Below are 24713 nucleotides of genomic sequence, written 5' to 3' on the forward strand. Positions count from 1 at the left end.
CCGGCTTGCTACCTCGCTGGACCTCCTCTACCTCCAAGGCCACCGCTGCTCTAGCCGCAACCACCACCAGCCTTCAAGCTCGACGCCCGCCCCGACCATCTTCTCCTGCTGCCTTGAGCATCCCCTTCACGGCCAACTCCCACGAGACCTCCACCACCTTGCTGCCCGGTGGGCCTTGTTTTTCCCCTCTTGTCGCTGCCAAGACCCGACAACCACGAACGTCAAGGACGCCTTTGTGGGTTCTTTTCTCCAAGTACCAACGCCCGCAGATTTTGGGACGCGCCAAGTTCCGTTTCAAGATGTTCAACTACATGCGATGTGGATTTCGACAAGTACCACGACACCCAGAGCCCTCGGATACGTCAAGTTTGACTACACTGCGAGATGAAGAACGCCAAGTACCTCTCTGAAAACGAATATGTACCACTACGTCCAGAGGCACCGGATCTGTCAAGCCCAACAACGACTGTGTACAACTATCGGCGACCCCGAACGACTACGAAACGTGAACCTCTACTTCCCCTTCAAAACGTTTAGCACTACCGCCACCCGAACGTCTACGGAACATATACCATGACCATCGCTGAAGACCCGGTGGATGCCAAGTTCCGTGTCGTGACCCCAAACATCTACGAACATGAACCACTACTTCCCTCGACGACCCGTGAACGACTACTTCCTCTACGAACCGATCCGCTTTGAAACGCATGCTTCGAAGGTATAACCCCGAGACGACGCAGTGGCCCGAATGCATGTGTTGTATGAGATGCATGTTTGGGTGTTGTATCCTCCCGTGAACGTTAGTTGTTTCCCGCGCTTGGCACCATCGTTGACCCGTGGGAACCCGGTTACCGGGAGCACCCCACCTTTTTCATCGCATGACACGCTCCTGTCACTTCTTCTTTTCCACCGGCATCTCAATCGAGTTACCGGAATTGATATGTTGCCGTGGCATCATTTTTGGATTCGTTGCCATGGCACCCCTTTCATTTCAGCCATGATGACAAATGCTTCATATCATGCTCTTACCAACATTTTCATAAAATTGCATAACTTGCACATGTCATCCGCATCATGATAATAACATCTAAAATGTGTAAACTGTTGTTTGCTTTAAATTGCTAAATGCATATGGGGACTTACCGGAATTGTTGGTTGATGTTTCCAGCCCCATTTAAATTGCTTAGATTTTGTAGTTTACTTTTGCTTCATCTCTTGCCATGTTTAACAAGATTCAATATTGTTGAGTACATAAATGTGAGTGAACTAAATAATCAAATGTGGTGTTTCGTCAATGTGCAACTCGTTGCATATTGAGCTCCACTTAACTTGTAGTGTTGTTTGTGCACTTTGCCATGCCATGCATATTTAAATCGGACATGTATCATACTTGGTTGTGCATCATTCCATGTTTATGTGATGGTTGTTTACTATGTTGTTTGCTTCTTTCCGGTGTTTCTTCTTCTTGTTAGTTCCGTTAACGTCGCATTTGTGAGGATCCGTTCGACTACATCCGTTTGTCTTCTCCATGGACTCGTTCTTCTTCCTTGCGGGATCTCATGCAAGATGACCATACCCTCGAAATCAGTTCTATCTTTGTTTGCTAGTTGTTCGCTCTATTGTTATGCCGCGCTACCTACCACTTGCTATATCATGCATCCCATATTGCCATGTCAAGCCTCTAACCCACCTTTCCTAGCAAACCGTTGTTTGGCTATGTTACCGCTTTTGCTCAGCCCCTCTTATAGCGTTGCTAGTTGCAGGTGAAGATGAAGTTTGTTCCATGTTGGAACATGGTTATGTTGGGATATCACAATATCTCTTATTTAATTAGTGCATCTATATACTTGGTAAAGGGTGGAAGGCTCGGCCTAATGCCTGGTGTTTTGTTCCACTCTTGCCGCCCTAGTTTCCGTCATACCGATGTTATGTTCCTTGATTTTGCGATCCTTACGCGGTTGGGTGTTATGGGAACCCCTTGATAGTTTGCTTTGAATACAACTCCTCCAGCAAGGCCCAACCTTGGTTTTACATTTTCCTAACAACCTATTTCCCTTCCCTTGGGTCGGCCAACCCGAGGGTCATCTTATTTTAACCCCCCTGGGCCAGTGCTTCTCTAAGTGTTGGTCCGAACTAGAGCACCATGTGGGACCGTCCCTTGGCAACATGGGTTATGTTGGTACATGTACACTTAGCTTATCCGGTGTGCCCTGAGAACGAGATATGTGCAGCTCCTATCAGGATTTGTCGGCACATCCGGGCGGTCTTGCTGGTCTTGTTTACCATTGTCAAAATGTCTTGTAACCGGGATTCCGAGACTGATCGAGTCTTCCCGGGAGAAGGAATAACCTTCGTTGACCGTGAGAGCTTGTGATGGGCTAAGTTGGGACACCCCTGCAGGGTTTGAACTTTCGAAAGCCGTGCCCATGGTTATGTGGCAGATGAGAATTTGTTAATATCCGGTTGTAGAGAACTTGACACTTAACTTAATTAAAATGCATCAACCGTGTGTGTAGCTGTGATGGTCTCTTTCCGGCGGAGTTCGGGAAGTGAACATGGTTCTTGTGTTATGTTTGTGCGTAAGTAGATTCAGGATCACTTCTTGATCACTTCTAGCTTCAGGACCGTTGCATTGCTTCTCTTCTCGCTCTTATTTGCGTATGTTAGCCACCTTATATGCTTAGTGCTTGCTGCAGCTCCACCTCACTACCTTTCCCTACCCATAAGCTTAAATAGTCTTGATCTCACGGGTGTGAGATTGCTGAGTCCTCGTGACTCACAGATTCTTCCAAACGATTGCAGGTGCTGATGATACCAGTGCAGGTGACGCAACCCAGCTCCAGTGGGAGCTCGATGAAGATCTTGATCGTTGTTTTGTTTTCTTTCCTGTTGATCAGTAGTGGAGCCCAGTTGGGACGACCGGGGATCTAGAATTTGGGGTTGTCTTCTTTTATTTTGGTTCCGTAGTCGGACCTTCATTGTACTCTGGATGATGTATGTTTAACTTGTATTTGTGTGAATTGGCGATTGTAAGCCAACTCTTTATCCCTGTCTTATTCAGTACATGGGATGTGTGAAGATTACCCCTCTTGCGACAAGCCTACCATACGACTATGCCTCTAAGTCGTCCCCCGACACATGGGAGATATAGCCGCATTGTGGGTGTTACAAGTTGGTAATCAGAGCCATCCCGACTTAGGACCCCCCCTGCTTGATCGAATCACTGACGTTGTTGAGTCTAGAGCAAAATGTTTTGAGTCTTAGGATTATATATATCAGAGAGTAGGATTCTTTTTACTCCTCAGTCCCTTCGTCGCTCTGGTGAGGCCTCCTGACGTAGAAGTTTTGTCTTTCCTCTCCTCAAGTTTCACGGAATTTTTTTAGGATCACACGGGTATCTTGGAATCGTTCCTATAGTCTTGTGACGAGAACATTGTTCTTGGTGCCTCCTGACATTTAGGGGTTGTGGCAGTGTCCCGGGGAGTTGAGCTCCGAGGTGTTGTCGTCACAATTTTATCGTTGCAGTTCTGGAATACCTGAGTTTCGCCGACATAGAAAATCTCTTTTATGCAGTTGTTGGTGAGATAACCTCGACGCCACCCAGTACTGGGGCGGGAATTTGGGAGTATTGGCATAACTCGTATAACGGATGCTTTTCGAAGGTTGAGGTACATGATTTCCGAAGATTTCTTGGTTATGTGTTGAATGATAGATACAGCTGGATGTAGGAATTGTTAGTTTGGGTGAGATATTATGCTTCGCCTGTATCCCCAACACCTGATTGCATAACTAGAGAGTTTCAGGAGTTCATAAGTGGGAATTCAAGTAGCTCCTAGGATGTCTTTCCAACAGATGTATGATATGAAATTGGGGTTCGACGTCTAGTGGTCCGCCTATCCATGGTTGGTTTTACAGTGGTCTCATTTTGTCTTAAAGATTCCTTGGCTATGCTGACTCGGGGACGCTTCGTATGTCATGTGCACTGCCTTGTAAATGATGGTGTTGTACGATCGAGCCCGTGTGGGCCTCACCACGAAAACTTCGGACGAAATCTCTTTCATATGTTTGTTCCGGCTTATTCTGCAAGCCAATCCTTTGTTTTTATTTTTGTTGTGGTATTCGAGTTGCTTCAATGTCAAGTGTTGATTCCATACCTTCCTAAGCGGTGTTCTCATATTTCTATGTGAATACTAATCCTTCATGATAATCGAGATTGCCACGTCAATTCTTTCCAACCGGTGCGTTTCCCTTCAAGATGATCCTATCATTTTCCCATTCACAAGATCACCCCTCAGTTTTCCCAACGGTGTCCGTTTCATCCGCTCCAAGTTGTCTTTGTTTTTCCCGCCCTCCCACCCTTTTCTTCAAGGACTCAGATTTCTTAGTCAAGTATCCATCTTATTGATGTGAAGTCTCTTCTTTCGATTCTTTCAATGTTCTTATCCGGTGATTCTCAGGAAGATACTAACGAAGCTTCAAGTTAATCATTCTTCGTTCTTTTCTTCTCCGGCGGATTCTATTCAATCTTCGGTGTTGAGCATATTCCTTCTTTTGTCCAATGCTTTCTCATGTCGGTGCAGCTCATAATCGTTCTCATCTTGCCATCCATTTGTTCTGTAGTGCCGAAGATATCTCAGAAGATTTGTGTCTCCACTGTCAATCCGTTCAAGTTATTTTGAGGTCGTTATCTCATTCGAGCCATTTAACTCAACCGGCGCAATCTATCTTTTAAATAGTTCAATGGTGTTTCTTTTGAGTGGACCCTAACCCACAGGTCTTTTCCCAGGATCTTACCTGACTCTTCTATTTTTTCCGGAGGTATTCTCAAATTCTTTCCGAAGTTTGACATAAGAATGAATTATCATTAGCCATATGTCTTTCTCCAAGATCTTTCAAATTCTTTCATCATTGGTTCAACCTTCCTACCCTTCATTGTTCTGGAGTGCCTCAATAAACATGGTGGTGTTTCTCATCGCCATTCTCAACATTTGAAGACTGAAGAAGAGTGTTTCCTCTAAATCTTATCTATTCTCTCAAAGATGTGATCTTCAAGCTTGATGCCATCCTCTCATAATTGTTTGCGATTGTGAGAATTCTTTTCATCCATCCGGAGCATTTCAGGAGTCTTTTCAGTTTGATTCTCCAGATCCCATCATCTCAGGATTATTCATTCTAGCTTTCAGCTCTTGTTCTCCAAATCTTACCGGTGCATCGTTCAAATATCGTCTAATCAGTTCATGATCTCTTCATTCTCAGGTAACAAATCCCCTCAAGTATCTTCTTTCGGTTTTCTAATTATTCCCGATGATTTGTGCCTTTGCTACTTTCATTTTCAATTCTTACGGTGGTTCGTTCAAGATTTCTCCTCCTTCGTTATCGTATCAATTCATTCATTCTTTCCAAATCCTACTGGTGGCTTGTTCAAGACTTTTCTCAATATTACGCTATATCTCTCCTCAATACTTTTTCAAGAAGAATAAGTAGTATGCCAAATCCGTTGCTTGTCGTCAATTTAATTGATGAAGGATAAGCATAATGTAATTCTTATTCCTGTTTTTCTTTCGACCGATTAATTCCTTATTCCAGAGGTTCATCAAAATTCTTGATCTCATTTGTTCATCTTTCTTTCCAGAGTTCCAAGTTTTCTCGGTTATATCATCGCGAAGTTCCATCTAATCATTGCAAGGCTTCAATCTTATTCTTTTCATCCTTCACTTCTTTTGATCATTCTTTTATTACCGGAGTTCTACATGGAGGATCTACATGGTGGTTCATCAAGGATTCCTTTCGTTCTTCAATTGTTTGTCAAAATTTTCTCTCGAAGCTACGATCCGCCAAGCTATACTTAAAGTATTCCTCATCTTGCATTCAAGTGCAATTCTTTCTACCTTATCTTTTGAGGTGGTGTTATGTCATTCTTGACAATTTCCCTTCATGCTTCATGATTAACAAGTTGTCCAGAATGACATATTTTAAACCCATCATTTTCAATTCGGTCAGGAGATTCTTTGCAACCCATCAATCTCTTCATTGGAGTTATCCTGGGTTATATTTCACCTAAAGCTTTCCCTAAGGATTGTTGCTACTAATGGTGCTTCTAGATGACCCAAGTTCTTCATTTATCCTCCCGGTGAGATAAGTTTCTCTTCTCCTTGTTCATATCAATCCAATCTTTTGTTTCGTTAGTGGCAGAATTTCACCTCAAGATTTCGAGATGTTTTCCATAAGCCCACAACAAGCTTACTCTTTTCGTGTTGGTTTTCCAACAACTCCGTTTGACCCTTCTCCTGAAGATTCTTTTCAAGCTCATTTGAGGTAGAAGATGTTGTTTTCTCCTCCGTTCTTTTGAGTCCATCCTGACATTTGTTCCGGAGGCATTGTGATGTTGCTCACTTTGATCCATTGTCCCATTTTTGTCTAAGATCATGTTCTTTCCTTTGCTTATCCATTCAACCGGAGTGTCGTGTTCTCCATTCAAGTTCTCTTATCTTATCAAGTTTTTGCCTCCATTCTCAATCGGAGTGCTGTCCAAATTATATCATTCTTATTCCTTCTCTATCTTGTTTTAACAGGAGTGTTGTGGCTATCATTCCTTTTCTAACCGGAGTCTCATCCAAGTGCTTTCATTTTTCCAAGTTCATATTCTTTGCCTTCCATTTCTAACCGGAGTGTTGTCGTAATTGATCTTTATCGTTCCTTGTACATCTCGTTTCAACTGGAGTGTTTGCATGTACTTCTTGTCCATTGCAACCCTTTTCTTATGTCTTTCAACCTAGAAGGTTTTCGTTATGTTCCTTGTTCCCCTTTTCTAACGGAGTGTTTTCAACTTTGTTCATCTTCGTTGTTTTCTTCTTTAAAGTTGTTCAACCTCTAAGGTTCTTTGGTTTCACTCTTTTGTCAAGAAGCAACTTTGTTTTACCTCTTCCTCTTCCGCTTTCTCTTCGGTGCCATCCTAGATCTCGGGACGAGATCCTCTCGTAGTGGTGGAGTGTTGTGACGCCCAAAGACTGGAGCTTTAGATGCCTTTCTTGTTTTCAGAGTTTCTTCGTGTGGTTTGTTTGGTTCGTTGCTTTCATCTTTGCTTCTTGTGCATTGCATCATGTCATCATGCCATTTCATTTTTTTAAAAATATCAACGAAATAAAATGCATAGATCTTTGATCTATTTAAACCGAGGAAATTCACATGGTGATTCTCTTTACAACATATCCTCTCGATATTTAGAGAGCTATAATAAATATTCCACTATTTTGGAATTCACCTTAACATACTTGTAATTTAATTCCCATGCCCATTCTATCTCAAGTTCTTCCTCAAACTTTCCCAACAATTCTTGTCACTTCTTATCGAGGCTCCTCTAAATTCTCAGCCTGATTAGAGTCCTTTCGAATGGGTTTCAAAATTCAAACATGTTGAATTAAATTCAACATGTGCGAATCTATTTTCTCGAAAAATCCTTTTGCCATTTTATTTAAATTCCTCACATTTTTGTGAGTCCAGAAAAATTACCATCGTGCGCAAATTCTTTCTTAACCCCCTCTTTCTTTTTCTTCTCTCTAATTCTTTTCTCCTAAAGGAAACAAGAGAGAGAGAGATAGAGAGAGAGAAGACAAGGCCCAGCCGCCGGCCTCCCTAGCCTAGCAGTCTCCCTCTCCATTGGGCCGGCCCGTTCCACCGGCCCACCTAACCTTAACCCTAACTCTCACCCTATCCCTTGCATACTCCCACACCACCGCCAGCAGCGCCACACGCACACACGCATCGCTCCTTCGCCCGATCCGCCCATCCCTCTCCCTGCGCCAAGCCCCCTCCTTCCCGAGGCCACCGCCGGGGCCCCAAGCTCTCCTCTCTGTCGTGCCTCCTCCCCTCCGCAGGCCCCATCCATGGCCATGCCGCCATTGCTCTGGACGCAACCACCACCGGCTTTCAAGCTCGACGCTTGCCCCGGCCATCTTCTCCTGCTGCCTTGAGCAGCCCCTTCACGGCCAACTCCCACGAGACCTCCACCTCCTTGCTGCCCGGTGGGCCTTATTTTGCCCCTCTTGTCGCTGCCAAGACCCGGCAACCAGGGACGTCAGGGACGCCTTCGTGGGTTCTTTTCGCCAAGTACCGACGCCCGTAGATTTTGGGACGTGCCAAGTTCCGTTTAAAGATGTTCAACTACATCTGATGTGGATTTTGACAAGTACCACGACGCCCGGAGCCCTCGGATACGTCAAGTTTGACTACACTACAAGACGAAGAACGCCAAGTACCTCTCCGAAAACGAACATGTACCACTATGTCCGGAGGCATCGGATTCGTCAAGCCCAACAATGACTGTGTACAACTATCGGCGACCCCGAACGACTACGAAACGTGAACCTCTACTTCCCCTTCAATATGTGTACCACTACCACCGCACGAACGTCTATGGAACATGTACCACGACCATCATCGAAGACCCCATGGACGTCAAGTTCCGTGTCGTGACCCCGAACATCTACGAACATGAACCACTACTTCCCTCGACGACCCGTGAACGGCTACTCGCTCTATGAACCGATCCGCTTCGAAACGCACGCTTCGAAGGTATAACCCCGAGACGACGTCGTGGACCGAATGCATGTGTTGTATAAGATGCATGTTTGGGTGTTGTATCCTCCCGTGAACGTTAGTTGTGTCCCCCGCTTGGCACCATCGTCGACCCATGGGAACCCGGTTACCGGGAGCAGCCCCCTTTTTCATCGCATGACACGCTCCCGTCACTTCTCCTTTTGCACCGGCATCTCAATCAAGTTACCGGAACCGATATGTTGCCATGGCATCATTTTTGGATTCGTTGCCATGGCACCCCTTTCATTCCCGCCACGATGACAAATGCTTCATATCATGCTCTTATCAACATTTTCATAAAATTGCATAACTTGCACATGTCATCCACATCATGATAATAACATTTAAAATGTGTAAATTGTTGTTTGCTTTAAATTGCTAAATGCATATGGGGATTTACCGGAATTGTTGGTTGATGTTTTCGGCCCCATTTAAATTGCTTAGATTGTGTAGTTTACTTTTGCTTCATCTCTTGCCATGTTTAACAACATTTAATATTGTTGAGTACATAAACGGGAGTGAACTAAATAATGTGGTGTTTCATCAATATGAAACTCGTTTCATATTGAGCTCCACTTAACTTGTAGTGTTGTTTGTGAACTTTTCCATGCCATGCATATTTAAACCGAATATGCATCACACTTGGTTTTGCATCATGCCATGTTATGTGATGGTTGTTTACTATGTTGTTTGCTTCTTTCCGGTGTTGCTTCTTCTTGTCAGTTCCGGTAACGTCGCATTTGTGAGGATTCGTTCGACTACGCCCGTTTGTCGTCTCCATGGACTCATTATTCTTCCTTGCGGGATCTCAGGAAAGATGACCATACCCTCGAAATCACTTCTATCTTTGCTTGCTAGTTGTTCGCTCTATTGTTATGCCCCACTACCTACCACTTGCTATATCATGCCTCCCATATTGCCATGTCAAGCCTCTAACCCACCTTTCCTAGCAAACCGTTGTTTGGATATGTTACCGCTTTTTCTCAACCCCTCTTACAGCGTTGCTAGTTGCAGGTGAAGATGAAGTTTGTTCCACGTTGGAACATGGTTATGTTGGGATATCACAATATCTCTTATTTAATTAATGCATCTATATACTTGGTAAAGGGTGGAAGGCTCGGCCTTATGCCTGGTGTTTTGTTCCACTCTTGCCGCCCTAGTTTCCGTCATACCTGTTTCATGTTCCTTGACTTTGCGTTCCTTATGCGGTTGGGTGTTATGGGAACCCCTTGATAGTTTGCTTTGAATACAACTCCTCCAGCAAGGCCCAACCTTGGTTTTACATTTGCCTAACAACCTATTACCCTTCCCTTGGGTCGGTTAACCCGAGGGTCATCTTATTTTAACCCCCCCAGCCAGTGCTTCTCTAAGTGTTGGTCCGAACTACAGCACTGTGCGGGACCGTCCCTTAGCAACTTGGGTTATGTTGGTACCTGTACGCTTAGCTTATCCGATGTGCCCTGAGAACGAGATATGTGCAGCTCCTATCGGGATTTGTTGGCACATCCAGGCGGTCTTGATGGTCGTGTTTTACCATTGTCGAAATGTCTTGTAACCGGGATTCCGAGACTGATCGTGTCTTCCAGGGAGAAGGAATATCCTTCGTTAACCATGAGAGCTTGTGATGGGCTAAGTTGGGACACCCCTGCAGGGTTTGAACTTTTGAAAGCCGTGCCCGTGGTTATGTGGCAGATGGGAATTTGTTAATATCCGGTTGTAGAGAACTTGACACTTAACTTAATTAAAATGCATCAACCGCGTTTGTAGCCGTGATGGTCTCTTTCCGGCAGAGTCCGGGAAGTGAACACAGTTCTTGTGTTATGTTTGTCCGTAAGTAGATTCAGGATCACTTCTTCATCACTTCTAGCTTCACGACCATTGCATTGCTTCTCTTCTCGCTCTTATTTGCTTATGTTAGCCACCATATATGCTTAGTGCTTGCTGCAGCTCCACCTCACCATCTTTCCCTACCCATAAGCTTAAATAGTCTTGATCTCGCGGGTGTGAGATTGCTGAGTCCTCGTGACTCACGGATACTTCCAAAAAGTTGCAGGTGCCGATGATACCAGTGCAGGTGACGCAACCCAGCTCAAGTGGGAGCTCGATGAAGATCTTGATCGGTGTTTTGTTTCGTTTCCTGTTGATCAGTAGTGGAGCCCAGTTGGGACGATCGGGGATCTAGCATTTGGGGTTGTCTTCTTTTATTTTGGTTCCGTAGTCGGACCTTGATTGTACTCTGGATGATGTATGTTTAACTTGTATTTGTGTGAAGTGGCGATTGTAAGCCAACTCTTTATCCCTCTCTTATTCAATACATGGGATGTGTGAAGATTACCCCTCTTGTGACAAGCCTACCATGCGGCTATGCCTCTAAGTCGTGCCTCGACACATGGTAGATATAGCTGCATTGTGGGTGTTACAAACTGCCAGCGCCCTACCGATGCTCTGCTCGCCCATCATCAGCAATGTCCTCGTCACCAAGACCCTCATCGACAGCGGCGCAGGGCTCAATGTCCTTTCCGCCGAAACGTTCAACTACCTCCAAGTGCCATATGATCAGTTGTAGCCAACCAAGCCTTTCTCAGGAGTGTCTGATGGCCCCACCACTCCAATAGGGCAGGTCCACCTCCCTGTCACCTTCGGCAAGCGCGACAACTACCGCACCGAGCTCATCAACTTCGACATCACCCACATCCGCCTGTCGTACAATGCCATACTTGGGTATCCAGCACTGGCCAAGTTTATGGCAGTAACTCATCATGGTTACAACGTCCTCAAGATGCCAGGGAGCTGCTGCGTCATCACGGTCGCTTGCGAGTAGAAGGATGCGGTGTACTCTCTAGAGCGCACCTACCTGGCTCCAGCGGTCGAAGACCCAGATAATGAAGGCGCCGCCTACCCTCCTGAGGCTGTCCCCAAGAAGAAGAAGCAGCTTCTCTGCCAAGGCCTTTAGGAGGGTGGAGTCTCCAGTAGCACCGCCTCAGGACCTGCCCCCACGGACGAGGCGCCTCCCTCCCTCGCATAGGAAGGCGCGCCCGGCGCCCTCCTCAGGCTGGGCTCGGGGGCTCTTTTCTAGAGGCCTCTGACCAAGCCAATGTCACGAGGGAGGCTCTAGGGCACCATGTGGAGGCATGCTTCACCGCATGCTTCACTCACAAGGGCACAAGGTGTGAAGTGTCTGGTGCTCAGTAGTTCATCACCAAGGCGTTCGAGGAGCTTCAAGAAGCGAGAATCATGTGCAGCGACCGCCGCCCACCACCTGGCACAGCTCCTTGTCCTGGCAAGGATGACGAGCTGCACATCTGCATCGACATCCAAGGACTCAACAGGGCGGCATCTCTGGAGCGTTTATGGCCTTCCCACATTGGTCAGTGCGAGGGTCCACCTCACAGCTATGTTCGCATGCCATTCGGCCTGCCGGACACAGCTGTCACCTTCCAACGCCACCTGCGGAGCACTCTGGTTGCTCAGGAGGCTAGGCATCACAGAGTCCTAACATAAATCGAGACAGTTCTTCATGAGCCTCCCGGCCCCTCAGAGCCTCCTGAGGCTCTGGACTTAGGCGACTCGTGAGGAGCAACTTCTTCAACATGCATCTTTAGCTGCTTCAACATCCCTTCAGCAACGGTGCTAGGTGATTCTTTCCGATTCATTCAGTTGGGGCGTTGTCGGTGTCAAAACCGGCGGATCTCGGGTAGGGGGTCCCGAACTGTGCGTCTAGGCCGGATGGTAACAGGAGACAGGGGACACTTTGTTTTACCCAGGTTCGGGCCCTCTCAATGGAGGTAAAACCCTACTCTTGCTTGATTAATATTAATGATATGGGTAGTACAAGAGTAGATCTACCACGAGATCAAGGAGGCTAAACCCTAGAAGCTAGCCTATGGTATGATTGTTGTGTATGGAGTTGATTGCCTACGGACTACAACCCTCCGGTTTATATAGACACCGGATAGGGTTAGGGTTACACAGAGTCGGTTACAATGGTAGGAGATCTTGAATATCCGCATCGCCAAGCTTGCCTTCCACGCCAAGGAAAGTCCCATCCGTACACGGGACGAAGTCTTCAATCTTGTATCTTCATAGTCCAGGAGTCCGGCTGAAGGTATAGTCCGGCTACCTGAACACCCCCTAATCCAGGACTCCCTCAGTAGCCCCTGAACCAGGCTTCAATGACGATGAGTCCGGTGCGCAAATTGTCTTCGGCATTGCAAGGCGGGTTCCTCCTCCAAGTCCTTCATAGAAGATTTGTAAACACCAAGAGTAGTGTCTGGTTCTGCAAAATAAGCTTCCACATATTGCCATAGAGAGAATAATATTAACACAAATCAAATATGCTGACATATTCCGCAGTGCACTATCACACTACGGCCAAGTCCTTTACTCAAATCATTTTTACTTTTCCACCTCAGCATGTTTTGCGAGGCGGTTTCCTTGGCACGTCTTGTCAAAGCAGAGATCGCGTGCCCTTTTTACGGGTTTCTCATCCATACGGACGTGGGTAACCCTAACCGCGCCATTTACCACAGCGCTTGGGAGGCAAGCGAGTTTTATTAGGCAGATGGGGATGCACAACCGCATCCACCCATATAAGGGGATAAGGATCCACCTTTTTACCTACGCCTTCTTCCTCCTTTGCCTATCCATCTCCTGCGCACTCGAGCTCCAGCGCCCAAGCCCGCACTTCCACCTCAACCTTTTCCAGCAATGTCCGGAGTGGGAGGCAAGTGGAAGGTCTCCTCTGTCACGGAGGGCGACGTCAAAAAGCTTAGGAAGGCCGGATACTTGTCCAAAGACATCGCGCACCGGCTTCTCGAGGAGGGGCAGCTTGTCCCCACCGCAAGGCCCCATGAGAGGGTAGTATTCCTTCCCCACTTCCTCCGCGGACTGGGTTTTCCACTTCACCCATTCGTCCGGGGGCTCATGTTCTACTACGGCCTGGATTTTCACGATCTGGCCCCGAACTTCATCCTCAACATCTTGGCGTTTATCGTCGTGTGCGAGGCTTTCCTCCGCGTCCGCCCCCATTTCGGCCTCTGGCTCAAGACCTTCAACGTCAAGCCCAAGGTGGTGCGCGGCAACCAGGCGGAGTGCGGAGGCGCCATGGCGGGTAAGATTGCCAACGACCTGTGGTTCGGGGGCTCCTTCGTAGAGACCCTAAAGGGGTGGCAAGCCGGGTGGTTTTACATCACCGAGCCACGCGATCCGAAATGGATCGCAGCCCCCGAGTTCTGATCCGGACCCCCCACGCGGCTCATGTCCTGGAAAGAGACGGGCCTATCATGGGGTAACGAGAAAGAGGTGACCGGACTGAAGACATGCATCCAGTCCCTGGTAAACAAGTCAATCAGGCTTGTAAATGTAGTCCAGGTCATGCTCGTTCGCCGAATCCTCCCGTGTCAACAACGGGACTTTACTTTGTGGGAGTTCGACCCGGCACGGCACCGAACCCTTAACAGGCTCTTCGACACGACGTATGAAGACGTCAGGAAGGCACTAATCAAAGGTGCCGAGGCTCCCGCATCCGCTTCCGAGGACCACGGATACAACTCGTTGCGTCACGCTAGCGAGGTAAGCTATTTTCACCTTTTACAGGATGTTCAGCTTTTTTCATAGTTTAACTCTATGCGGGATCTAAACTCCCTTACCTTTGATAGGCTTGGCGGGTGGTATCCGGACCGATTAATTGTCCGGCTCCGCTGCCCGAAGACCCAGCCCCAGCTCTACTAGTGAAGTTGCTGGCTCCGGCGCCTTATGTGGTGCCGGAAAAGAAGGCCAAGAAGAAGAAGACCACGGGGACTCGAAAGAGTACTCGCAACATGGTGTTGTCGGACTCGTCATCCGACGAGTCCGAGACGCCCTCCCCCCGTGAAAACGAGGAGGAGGAAGAAGAAAGCTCTCCCCCCCAGCGGAGAGAGGAAGGAAAAGGAAGGCCGCCCCAAGGGGGAAGGCCGAAGGGTCCAAGAAGAGGAAGACCCCTCCGCCGGACTACGCCCCCGACGCCGACGAGGACGAAGAGGAGTGGCCGAACAGGGCCAGGCGTCCGGCGAAATTGTGAGTGTTTGGATACCAGAGTAACTCATGATATTCCTTTTGTTGCATAGCTTTCCCTAATGTCGAATATAATCATGCAGCCCGCCCCAAGCCAAACTCAACGAGTCGTCGAGCGGCTCCCTGGATTCATCCGACGTGAACTCAGTTCCGCCCGTTGTTCCCCCCGCACTGCGAATGACGCCGAAGTGGCGTCGCAACGAGCTCCGGGGCAGGATGAGGTGGTCCTGGAGGAGCCGCAAGGCGGCCTCCCGGACTCCAGGAGTAAAGGGGACAAGACCCCCCAGGGCTCCAAGTCCGGCTTTGAGCCGGACACCGTGCCGGAATATTCAACGATTCCGGACCGCGGCAGGTGAACTCCTTCCAAGAGGAGCAAGCCTTCTGAGCCGGCAGCCTCCGTCGAACCGGAGGTGCCGGACAATCTGCTGGAGGTGCTTGAAGGCGCCTCCATCGACGAGGAGCACCGTACTATTATGAGTACGGTGATCCAGAAGGTTCAGTCCGCCAAGAGCGGACTGAGTGAAGCTTGTGCTAGCCTCCTAACAGGCTTCGAGGTATGTAAAAAATATGTAAAAATATTACCGCATAGACAGTAGCCCCTGATGCTCTGTTTGGTGTTCGGAAAGAAAAGCCGAATAGAGGATCTATTAAATTTCGCAGGAGTCTAACAATAAAGAGTCAATATGCGTACGTAGGCTTCGCTGTTATCCACCGCCGCACTGACTGCGGAGGTGGGTGTCCTGAAACAGGACCTCGGGCGGACCGAGCAAGAGCTCGGCCTTGCCAAGCGGCAGCTCAAGGAGAAAGAAGGTAAGAATTACTTTACAGAAAAAGGTGCCTATAGAGAGGCGTGATTGCAAAAAATAACAGGATTGTACTGCTTATTGTAGGGGCCATGACTGAGGTGGCGACCCTCAAGCAGGCGCTATCTGAGGCCGAAAAGAAAATGGCCGCGGAGCGCACCGAGCGAGAGAAACTTGGGGCTCAGGTCGGCGAGGTGCAGCAAGAGCTTCAGGCTCTCATGAAAAAACATGAGAGTTTGGAGCTTGAGTCAAAGACCCAAGCGTCCGAGCTCGCGACGGCCCTTGAGACTGCCAAGTCTGCCAAGGCCGAAGCCCAAAAGGCCCTCCAAGAGTTGGAGGAGGTGAAAAAGATAGCAGCGGGTAAGGCATTCTTCATGCAAAGCAGAAATATAAAAGTAAACTACTTGTTACTTACCCGAATCCGGAGCACTCCAGGGGCATTCGCAGATCTTCCCCGCAGCGTATCCGCCGCCGCCGCATTCTACCGAGCTGAAGAGGGCAGCTCAACGGAGAAGGTGTTCTGGTTTCAGTATGCTGAGGCCGGACACCCTGTGCCCTTGAGCGACCAGCTAAAACAGCTGGTCGAGCTCCACAAGGCGGCCGAACAGGCCATGAAGGGCTTCATAGTTCGGCTATGGCCCGGAGAGGCCCTGCCTGGGAGCTACTTCGGGCTGGTGCGGCGGCTGGTGGAGGCCTTTCCAAGGCTCGAGGTCATCAAGCGCTCCGTCTGCATCGAAGGTGCCCGTAGGGCCCTTGCCCGTGCAAAGGTGCACTGGGGTAAGCTGGACGGTGAGAAGCTTGTGAGGGACGGGCCGCTTCCGGGGAAGGAGCATCGCAAGCCCGAGAACTACTATAAGGATGTTCTTGCGGGTGCCCGCCTTGTGGCAGATGAATGTACCAAGGATGTAATTTTTGAATGAACTCGCTCAATTTTATCCTGTGCACTGAAAACTTGTTCATGTGCGCTAAGCAATGCTTATTGAATTTAAAATATTATTTTTTGTGCGGCCGTTTATCAAAAATTGAGAGATGGCCAGTCGTCGGCTTCTGCCCCCATGCCACTAGTGCTGGGGTGTTCGGTGATAAATATGTGCGCTCTTTTTCCCATGTTTGGGTCCTTCGAGGGAGGCGCTCAGCACGAAGAACCAGGCAATCAGACTATAATGCTAGAACAATCTCACTTAGCCATAGAACTTTATAATTTTAAATTTCGGAGAAGCCCCTAGTTCGGAAGACCGAGTTCGGGGCACTATCCACGCCTAGGATGGGGTTATCCAGCTCCTCGCTCGAAGCGGCATAAGTCTTTAGGGACTCGAAAAACCTCTCGAACAGCGACCGGTCTCTCGCCTCATCATGACAGTCAGTTTTAGCTTTCTCCACTGAGGTGCTTAACCCAGCTCAACCGGGGCACAATCACAGTGGTTCTCCTAGTGCTACCTTAGCCGATATAGAGGAACGTAAGGCACCAAAACATAGGAGCCGGGCAAACCCAATTATTGACCCAAATCATGATTCGGAGCCGATGCATATAGTGCTATAACTTCAGGGTGCCGCACTTGTGAAAGTGTACGGACTTCTCACACCATGTTAAAGGGTACTGAAGCCCCTGGCGTACTTGCCGTACCACAGTGTACGGGTGCAACATGTCATTAATGAACATATATAAAAGAGAGGATAATGCAAAAAATAGACAAAAAGCTATGCATTGTTTATACAGAGGCTATTTATCAGAGCCGAACGATACAAGAAGTGCGGTGAGCAAAAAGATATTTGGACTATTCAGTATGTCCAGACCAGGGGCAGGCCGCGGAATTGTATTTAAAACAGGTATACCGCTCGTGACAGAGACCACCTGGGAGTTCCATAATGCAGCATGGTTTGTATGCCTCCTTGGATCTTGCATCGTTTGTGCGGCAGTCGAATTGCCGAATAGGTCGTCCGAAGTATGGAGTCCTGAAAGTAAGAAAAAATTAAAAAAAAAAAGAGTCCGACAGCCCTAGTACGTTTTAAGCCGTATTTTGGGCATGTCGTTATTGTGCCCCTTCCCTTGTGCCCATGGTATTTCAAGGGCGTAGTTATGTACGCGAGGTACTGGTTTTGCTATGTTGCGAAAGCTGGGGTTGGGGCCGCATTGCTACGCTTGCTCAGAGCGTGCCAGGCGGTCCTGCTATGGATTACTCCGGGCGCGCTTGGCAGTGTCTGGCTTTTTAATGGCCGGACTAGAGAATTGCCTGAGAAGGCTACTTTGTAGCTCCGCTGCGAGAGCCGCCGTATGCTCCTCCGTACGGAGGGAGCGTTCGGTGTTTCCGTTGACCGTAAATACTCCTCGAGGGCCTGGCATCTTGAGTTTGAGATATGCGTAGTGCGGCACCGCATTGAACTTTGCGAATGTGGTTCGTCCGAGCAGGGCGTGATAGCCACTGTGAAACGGGACTATATTGAAGATTAACTCTTCGCTTCAGAAATTGTCCAGGGATCCGAAGACCACATCAAGTGTTACTGAGCCTGTACAGTTGGCTTCTACACCTGGTATGACACCTTTAAAGGTCGTTCTTGTGGGCTTAATCCTTGAGGGATCTATGCCCATTTTCCGCACTGTATCCTGATAAAGCAGGTTCAGGATACTGCCGCCGTCCATGAGGACTCTTGTGAGATGAAATCCGTCGATGATTGGGTCGAGAACCAATGCGGCGAAGCCGCCATGACGGATGCTAGTGGGATGGTCCCTTCGATCAAAAGTGATCGGGCAGGATGACCATGGGTTGAACTTTGGGGCGACTGGCTCTATGGCATATACGTCCCGTAGCGCACGCTTCCGCTCCCGCTTGGGAATGTGGGTTGCGTATATCATGTTCACCATCCGCGCTTGTGGGGGAAAGCCCTTTTGTCCATTGTTGTTCGGCGGCTTGGGCTCCTCGTCGTCGCTGTGCATCCCCTTGTCTCTATTTTTGGCCCTTAACTTGCCTGCCTGCTTGAACACCCAACAATCCCTGTTAGTGTGATTGGCTGGCCTTTCTGGGGTGCCATGTATCTGGCACGAGCGATCGAGTATTCGGTCCAAACTGGACGGGCCCTGAGTATTCTTTTTGAATGGTTTTTTTCACTGACCTAATTTATAGCCTTTGAATCCGGCATTGACTGCCATGTCTTCATTGCTGTCGCTGTTAACGTGGCGTTTTTTCTTATTCCAACATGTCCTGCCACTTTTGTCCTTGGTATCCGAATTACCAGGGTTCTTTGATAAGTTGTTACTGTGAGCTAGCCAGCTGTCTTCTCCCGCGCAAAAGCGGGTCATGAGTGTCATGAGGGCTGCCATGGATTTCGGTTTTTCCTGTCCCAGGTGCCGGGCAAGCCACTCGTCGCGGATGTTATGTTTGAAGGCTGCTAGGGCCTCTGTGTCCGGACAGTCGACTATCTGGTTTTTCTTTGTTAGGAACCGTGTCCAGAATTGTCTGGCCGATTCTTCTGGCTGCTAAATTATGTGGCTTAAGTCGTCGGCATCCGGCAGTCGCACGTAAGTGACCTGGAAGTTGTCGAGGAATGCGGCTTCCAGGTCCTCCCAAGAACCGATTGGGTCTGCTGGCAAGCTGTTAAGCCAATGTCGGGCCGGTCCTTTAAGTTTGAGCGGGAGGTACTTGATGGCGTATAGATCATCGCCGCGTGCCATGTGGATGTGAAGGAGATAATGCTCGATCCATACCGCCGGGTCTGTTGTGCCATCGTATGATTCGATGTTTACGGGTTTGAAACCCTCTGGGATTTTATGATCCATTACTTCATTCGTGAAGCATAGCGGGTGTGCGGCGCCTCTGTACTGGGCTATATCACGACGCAGCTCGGAAGAGCTATGTCTGTTGTGTTCGGCCCGGCCGGATTTGTTGTATCCGGAGTGAAGATCATTGTCACATGCCGTAGGGCGCCTGCACGATCCGTAGATCAATCTTGTTTGTCTTGCCTTATCCTCCAGTATGTCTTGCAGGTCGGGCGCATTTTCCCGTGCCTTAGTTGAGCGGCGTCGGGGCATGGCTTGGGTGGAGGGCCAACAGGCCTCTCTGTTGCAACCGCGAGGTGGCCGGTCTGCCATGCCATGCGCTAGTGATGTAGGTGCTTCCTCCTCTGATTGGGGTAGCGGCCTGCGCTTTGGGTAACTCTTGGAGGGGCGTTCGAGTTCATACTCTTCGGCCGCAAGGTCTTCAGTCCATCTGTCAGCTAGCAATTCTTGGGCAGCTCTAAGATGTTGCTGCTTTTTCTTGAGGCTGCTTGCCGTGGCTAAAAGCCTGCGTTTAAAACGCTCTTGTTCGGCAGGGTCTGATGGTATGACGAATTCGTCGTCATCGAGGCTAGCCTCGTCTTTGGAGGGAGGCATATAGTTATCATCCTCGACCTCTCGGTCTGCCACTCTTTCATGAGGGCTGGTTTCTCCATCTTCCTATGCCAAATTTTGATGAGGTGGGTGTTCTTCGGCGCTATCCGGGGTAGTATTATCTCCCGTGCCGGAATCACCATTTTTGCTTTGGCGGGATTTAGAGCGGCGCCGCTGACGCCGGCGCTTTTGCTGTTTCTTAGGGGCATCATCCCCCACTGTTCCATCGCCATCTCCATCTTTTGGAATATCCACCATATATATGTCATATGACGAGGTGGCCTTCCAGCGCCCTACAGGTGCTGGTTCTTGTTCGTCTCCTGCATCGTCGTCCATGCCGTCGATTTCTTCGGAGTCGAAGTCCAGCGTGTCGGTTAAGTCGTCAACAGTGGCTATGAAGTGGGTGGTGGGTGGGCTTTGAATTTCTTCGTCGCCTGTATCCCAACCTTGCTGACCGTAGTCCGGCCAGGGCTTTCCTGATAATGAGAGAGACTTTAGAGAATTCAGGATGTCGCCGAAGGGCGAGTGCTGAAAGATGTCCGCGGCGGTGAACTCCATGATCGGCGCCCAATCGGATTCGATCGGCAGGGGCGCGGGGGGCTTGGAGCTCAGAGAGGAATCCGGAGCCTCGGAGTCACGGGCCATGCGGAGTGCAGGGCTGGAGCTCGGCTCAGTCGCCTTTGAGATCACAGCCCCTGAGGCAGCGTCTAACCACTGATCCTCGATCGATGCAGTAGGCTCCGATTCAATGGTCGAAACCGATGCATGTGCGGCCTCCAAGGCGCTGTTCGGCGGCAGAGCTATATCATGCCCATCGAGACAGTGTGGCGCGCCTGGCTGTGGTTCGAATCCACCGAAGATCAAGTCCCCGCGGATGTCAGCCGTGTAGTTTAGGCTTCCAAACCTGACCTGACGGCCATGGGCGTAGCTTTCGATCTTCTCAAGGTGGCCAAGCAAATTGGCCCACAGTGCGAAGCCGCCGAAGACGAAGATCTGTCCGGGGAGAAAAGTCTCACCCTGGACTGCATCGTTGTTGATGATCAAATGAGCCATCGGGCCTAAAGGCGACAACACAGAGGAACTCTCAATGAAAGCACCAATGTGAGTGTCAAAACCGGCAGATCTCGGGTAGGGGGTCCCGAACTGTGCGTCTAGGCCGGATGGTAACAGGAGACAGGGGACACTTTGTTTTACCCAGGTTCGGGCCCTCTCGATGGAGGTAAAACCCTACTCCTGCTTGATTAATATTAATGATATGGGTAGTACAAGAGTAGATCTACCATGAGATGAAGGAGGCTAAACCCTAGAAGCTAGCCTATGGTATGATTGTTGTGTATGGAGTTGATTGCCTACGGACTACAACCCTCCGGTTTATATAGACACCGGATAGGGTTAGGGTTACACAGAGTCGGTTACAATGGTAGGAGATCTTGAATATCCGCATCGCCAAGCTTGCCTTCCACGCCAAGGAAAGTCCCGTCCGTACATGGGACGAAGTCTTCAATCTTGTATCTTCATAGTCCAGGAGTCCGGCTGAAGGTATAGTCCGGCTACCCGAACACCCCCTAATCCAAGACTCCCTCAGGCGCCCCTCAGGCTGCATTATCCCCAAGCCGCACGGGTCTATCCTTGCGACATGTATCATTTTGCATCTTTAACTTATCCTGTTGGGGGTGCCCCTCGGGCTGCTTCATCCTCAGGCCGCATGGGTCCGTCCCTGCGGCATCTATAGTCCTTGCATTTACCTGAACTAGCTTGCCTCCTTGCATGAGTTACCTTATGATTATCACCTACTTGCCTGTTTCCCTTTGCGGCCACCCGTGTTGCTGACCGGCCTCCTGCTTATCCCGCAACGGGCTACACATGCTGGCACGACGCTTGTGCTCGGGTCCGTCCATGCAACACTGACAAACATGAGTGGTCGAGCTCTGCCTCGCGGCATGCCCCACGCATGTCACCTCACCAGACCCTCAGTGCCTTCATCTTCTTGCAGAAAGACCAGCAGCATGGCAGCAAGCGTGATTGCCAGCTGTATTCTCCCCTCGCACTAACCCGCAGGGATCTACGGGGCTCGGCTACGGGTGGCCACGCCGGCCGCACTCCTTTCGCGTGATTCACTTGCGTGTTAAAGGGGGGCTCCTGAGCATCGCGCCTCAGGAGCTCCTACTGACTCTCCAGCCGTCACCCCCTGGCCTTGACCACAGCACTACGACTTGGCATACCAGCGACGACTGAGCTTGCTCGAGGATCAGGATCCGAGGACGCAGAGCATTTAGATGAGCAAGGAAGGGGGAAGCCGGTGTGAGCCTCACCCAATAGCATCACCGCTGAAGCACAAACCGGACACCGTACGAGGGACCACCTCAGACTCAACAAGATATGTCACATATTCACGTAGCACAATGCTACGATTGGAATTTTTTAGTTCGGGCAGCCTTGCTCTGGCAATGCCGCCTTCATTTTCTACCTTCGGGACGCTGCTTTCACGCCAATGGGGACCTCTCGAGCATCACACCTCGGGAGCTCTTACCGAACCTCAGGCCGCTCACCTCCTGGCCTTGACCACGACATCGTGACCTGGCATACCAGCGATGGCTGAAGCCTGCCTGGGGTCTAGAACCTGTTGGCGTAGAGCGCTAAGCTACCGCGAGAACGAAAAGGGGGACAGTGCCGAAGCGACTCATGCAGCCACAAATCTCATAGTAGGGGCAATAAGCATCAGAGCAAAAGCATTACAGATTCCTTACACACACACCACAGGGTTCGTTTCGATTCCTCGCAGGGAACAAAGGAAGGAAAACTTCAAGGGGTCCTAGCTACAAGTGTCGCTATCGACGCCATCATCAATAGTGGGCCACGAGGGGTCGACGCCGACCCTATCCAGATCATCGGCGACGGCAAGCAGACGCCGTTGCCGTGCTTCGGGCACGATGAGAGCTCGATGGTGTCGGATTTCGGGTTCTGACAAAACCCTTGAGGTTCGAACACTGGGGTGCGCACAAAGATCTCTCCCCCTCTCTAGCCCGCACACTCTACGATCTCACGACCTAGCTCGACAAACTCAAAGAACATGAGACACAAGATTTATACTGGTTCGGGCCACCGTTGTGGTGTAATACCCTACTCCAGTGTGGTGGGGTGGATTGCCTCTTGGGCTATGGATGAACAGTTACAAGGGAAGAACAGCCTCACGAGGAGAGGTGTTCTTGTGCTTGGTGAACTTGAGTGGTTGGGATGCATTGGACTCGATCTAGGTCCGAATCAGATTCTTCCATCTATGGTGGTGGCTAGTCCTATTTATAGAGGCCATGGTCCTCTTCCCTAATATTGAGCGGGAAGGGATCCCACAACGGCCAAATTCGAAGGGAAACAACTAGTACAAGCTATCCTGATAAAAGTAGCCTTCGCCTGCCAAAGGCTCTGGTGGTGACGCCGTCTTGGGCTCCATGGTGACCTCTGTCCTGCCGTCCTGCTGGTCTTGGTCTTGTTGCACCGATATGGAAACCTTTGCCTGATGCCTCAGGACTCCTTGACTGCGCTTGCCCCTTTAGCACCAAAGAGGAAACGAGGACACTGTGCGCTGGCACCCGCCTGGCTCCAGTCGCCATGGCTTGCATCACAGAAACCTCGTGAGGTGCCCCTCGCCTTGATCTCTCTGCCCCTCGTGAGCCAGCCTGGTGAGGCCGTCCCTGAGGAGGTCTTGCATCGTCCACCTCGTGAGGCTTGGCCCCTCGTGAGGGTCTTGAATGTTTGTTGTTGAAGATGGGTCGTATAGTGCCGCTAGTGGAGCCACCCTGCGGGCCGCAGGCAGGCAAGTCTGGGGACCCCCGTTCCCAGGATGCCGGCAGTATCCCCCGGGCCCAACGCGCGCTCGGGCTTGGCTTCGAGGCAAAGCCAAAGGGCAAGCGCAGAGCGCTGCGGGCCCCATCAGCCTGTGGCCATGGTTGGCCCCATGCTGCCTCGGCAACTGCCCGACTTGACGGGTCCTTGCTGCATGCATAGAAAAGATCATTATTACCTTAGATTGTGGAGGCCGGAAGTTGGCCTCCCCTTTGCTATAAATGGTAAGTGGGGGCAGAGCCCCCATCACCCGTCCCTTCCTTGCTTCTCCCACTTCTTCTTCTTCCTTGCTCCACTGCTCACTGGTGTGGTCATGGCACCAATACGGAGTTCTCGGCCGCGGAGAAGGGCAAGAACCCCCTCAACGATCTCGAGCTACTCCCGCTGAAGAACAGGCAGTCCCATCGTCGTGAGATGGTCGTGAGGCCGGTAGTGTCGCGGCCGTGGTACGAGAGGCCACCTCCTGGATACCCATTGCCCTTGTACGCTCATGCCGAGGGTTCTGGAGGGAGGAGCGATGAGCACCGCCGCCCGTGCTAGGGCCGTGGTCGCCATGCCGCGGAGACGCACGACGTTGCCCCAGGGGTCCATGTCGCGGACTCGTCACGCGAGTTCGTGCTATGGGCGGGTATACCTCCGAGCACTTGGATTTGCCTCCCGTAGTTCTTCTCTGCCGAGATGCCACCGAGGGGCCCTCTCGAGCTTTGGCTGCAGCACGCCGACTGTGACGCCCCGACGACTGGAGCGGAGGTTGAAGTCATCGCCTCCGGGAGGATCTTCATGACTCGAGGCTGGGGCGAGGTCGCCCAAGTCTACCGCGTGTACGGCACCCTCACCATCCACTTTGAGTATGATGGCGCCTCCATGCTGTTCTTCAAGGTCTTCGATGAGGAAGGCCGCCGCTTGGAGTGCTGTCCTGAAGGGGGTCGCTAGGATAGCGCAGCGGCTGGCGCCGGGCCTACCGCTGGCCTCGCCCGCAGCTCCTCCAGCGACAGCGGTGACTCCTGGTGGTTCAGCGACTCTCCCGAGCTCATCGAGTCTCCGGAGACAAGCGATGATAG

The sequence above is a fragment of the Triticum dicoccoides genome, chromosome 6A (genome assembly GCF_002162155.2).
Source record: "Triticum dicoccoides isolate Atlit2015 ecotype Zavitan chromosome 6A, WEW_v2.0, whole genome shotgun sequence".
Lineage (NCBI taxonomy): Eukaryota > Viridiplantae > Streptophyta > Magnoliopsida > Poales > Poaceae > Triticum > Triticum dicoccoides.